This window comes from Myotis davidii, unplaced genomic scaffold (genome assembly GCF_000327345.1).
Source record: "Myotis davidii unplaced genomic scaffold, ASM32734v1 scaffold93, whole genome shotgun sequence".
Taxonomy (NCBI): Eukaryota; Metazoa; Chordata; class Mammalia; order Chiroptera; family Vespertilionidae; genus Myotis; species Myotis davidii.
This window is the reverse complement of record NW_006292095.1, coordinates 3,418,676-3,422,310: the sequence shown is the minus strand read 5'-3', so window position 1 is coordinate 3,422,310 and position 3,635 is coordinate 3,418,676.

Below are 3,635 nucleotides of genomic sequence, written 5' to 3'. Positions count from 1 at the left end.
GCCTCTAGGTTGCCCACATTCCTTGGCTTTTGGCTTCTTCCTTCATTTTTAAATCCAGCAGTTGAGCATCTTCTTTCCCCTCTGACTTTCTGCCTTTCTCTTATAAGGACTCGTATGTTATACGGGTCAAACCAGATAATCCAAGATAATCTTCACATATCATATTTTTAACTTATTTACACCTGTAAAATTCCTTTGCCCCATAAGTTCCTTTTGCAGTATAAGGTTCCTTTTTGCCTATTTTATAGGTTTATTCCAGGTATTAGAAAATGGACATTTTAGGGAGTAAACTGTCATTGCTTCAAATTTCTTATCTGTAAAATGAGGATTATAGGAGTTCCAACCTTATAGGTTGCTATGAGAATTAAATAGAATCATATACATTGCTACTTAACACTATTATGGAACATTTAAGTGATTCAGAGCTTTAGACACATTTATGAGAAAAGTAGATCTGAAATCTACTCTTGGTGGAGTCAGACTTTAAGTAATCCTAAATATAAATGTATGTTTGAAATCTGTAATAAGTGCTACTAAGACCTAGTAAATGGTATGTTGGCAAGGAGACTCCATCTAATCTAGCAAGTAGCTTTTAGTTGACATTTTATGAATAAATAAAAGTTACCTAGCTGAGATAAGAAGTAGAGAATGTTCCAGAAAAAGAAAAAATATATTCAAAGACCCAGGACAGGAATGAACATGGTACATGTAAATGGTATGTTGGCAAGGAGACTCCATCTAGTCTAGAAGGATTAGGGAAGTCCTCTGAGCAAGTAGCTTTTAGTTGACATTTTATGAGTAAATAAAAGTTACTTAGCTGAGATAAGAAGTAGAGAACGTTCCAGAAAAAGAAAAATATATGCAAAGACCCAGGACAGGAATGAGCATGGTACTTTCAAGGAAATGGAAGACATATAGGTATGGAGAAAGAGTGGAAAATTAGGATGCTACAGAAGTAGTCAGTGGCCAGAGCAGTGTCATGCTCAAAAAGGTTATGTTAAACCCTAGCTGGTCATGGGTTCAATTCTGGTCAAGGGCATGTAACTGCATTGCAGGCTCCTCCCTTGCCTGGGCCTTGGTCTGGGGCTGGGGCTCATGCAGGAGGCAACCAATGGATGTTTCTCTCACATTGGTATTTCTATCTTTCCTTCTCTCTTTCACTCTCTTTAAAAATCAATGGGAAAATATCCTCAGGTGAGGATTTTTAAAAAAGGCTATGTTAAGATTTTGGAGCTTATCCTAAACATAATAGCATGATTAGTCTGATCAGATTGCTTATTAAAAACCATTGCTCTGGATGATGTGTTCAGAATGGTCTTAGTCCAGGTGAAAGAAGTTGGGATGTCATAGACTGGGATCTCCAGGATGCAAACTCCAAAATGGAGATCACCAGGAAGGTCATTTATTATGGAGAGTTCTTAGGATTCATGTCTGCAGAAGGGAAAGATGCAGGATTGGGAATAGGGAGGTCTCAGCTGATTCCAAAGAATGCTCTGAAATGTAGATGATCCCTCTGAGTTGGAGAAGGGGTGAAGGCTTTGGTGCCCTCTTATCCATCAGTCACTAGATACAGCTGCACCAAGAAGCAGGGGGTGACTTTGTTCAGTGGTGGCAACCCATGATGGGAGCTAAGAGCGAAACATCTGGGGAAATCTTACAGGGAGTCCTTGGTTGGGCATCTCAGCATCCACCATATGGAGACGTGCCTAAATAGTGTCAGGGAAAATGGAAAGTGAATAGATCCAATAAATATTTTGTGGATAGAATTGACTGACCTTAGTGATAGATATATATGGAGGACAGATCTAGATAAGGGAAGAAATAAAAGGAGATATTAAAGATTATGGCTGCTCTTCTGCCTTTTATAACTAAACAGATATTAGTATCATATTTGTATATATCTGTATTGATTAGTTAAATAAGTGAGTCTATACCACAGATAAAAGAACTAGGCTAGAATTTAAAATTTGGGAGTAATCAAAATATCTATACTAATAAGAGAGGAATATGCAAATTGTCATGGATGCCATCACAATAAAAGTAACGACCAAACAGCAAGCTGCGTGGGGTGAGCAGGCAGGCAGCGGGGAGAGTTGGGGGCAACCAGGCCAGTGCGGAGGGGGGGGGGCAGTTAGGGGCAACCAAGCCAGCAGGGGTGGACAGTTAGGGGTGACTAGCCCTGCAGAGAAGGGCAGTTGGGTGCGATCAGGCCAGCAGGGGAGCAGTTAGGCGTCAATCAGGCCAGCAAGGGAATGGTTAGGGGGTGATCAGGCTGGCAGGCAGGCGAGCAGTTAGGAGCCCGACCCCTGTGGGATTGGGCCTAAACCAGTAGTCAAACATCCCCCAAGGGGTCCTAGATTGGAGAGGGTACAGGCCAGGCTGATGGACACGCCCTGAGTGCACAAATTTCATGCTCCGGGCCTCTAGTAGGAGATAAAAAACTAAGAATCAGCTCATGAAAGAGCAGAGCATGAGAAGTTTGATGAAGCCTTGAGTATGGCAACAATTCAGATGGGTTATGTAAATTTCTTGGCACTTACTAAAAACAGTGAAAATCCTTATTACCATAAAAGTACTTTTTCTATTCAGTGATGCAGAGGTGTGCTTCATTTGCCAATAAACCTACAGTCAGAGGCAGCAGAACATAGGGTTGGTCCATGGAAAGTCTGGAACAAGTACCAGCTGCCATGGTTGATGAGATGAACATAAGCCCACCTGGAAATGTCCTTCAGGGAAGCATCCTTCAGGAAGAGACCGTCCTGGGCTCGTGTCTGTGTTTCATTCTTCACACTGGAGTCTTCAGCAACCCTTTGACTTAACCTCCATCAGTTATCACCGCCTGCACAAGGACCTCTCCAGTGGAGGCCTTCATCATCTCTTGCCTGGTTCATTTTGGGAAGTGTCCCAACTAGTCCTTTTGCTCCCCGTGTCCTTATTGTCTTCCTACAAATCTATTCTCCACAAAGAAAAGTCAGTTTTTTTTTTAAATTATAATTAAAATCCTGTAATTTCTCTGCTCCAAGTTCTCCAAAGGCTGCCTATCTCTTACAGAGTAAATAAATGCTAAATCCACGAAAAAGCCTACAAGCTTATACTCTTGCCTCTGCCTTCTCACCCCCTCCTCCCCTCCATCCATTCTTCTCTGGCCCAACCACACTGGTCTCCTGGATGTTCTGCGTATATTCCACGACACTCTTATCTTCAGACCTCTGCACTTGCTGTTTCCTCTTCCTACAACACCCTTCCTCCAGATGCCTGCACAGCTCACTCCCTTACCTCTTTCGAATTCTTGCACAATATCCCATTGAGAAGCTGGCTCTAAATATCCTATGCAAATCTCAACCCCTCCATTCCTCTCCTATACAAATCTACTCATTTGTTACTTCCTGACATCATCTATATTATAAACGTACATCTTTCTATTATCTATTTAGGTAGATTTCAAACTCCATTAAAGCAAGGTAGGGATTTTTTGCTGTTTCGTTTTATTTATTTGGTTTAGTTTGGTTTACTGTTATATTCCCAATGCCTAGAAAAGTTGTAGGTAAAGGTAGACCTTTAATAGATATCGATTAAATAAATGAGTGAGTGTATGAATAAATGATTGAATGAATATATATGAAGGGTGGCACACC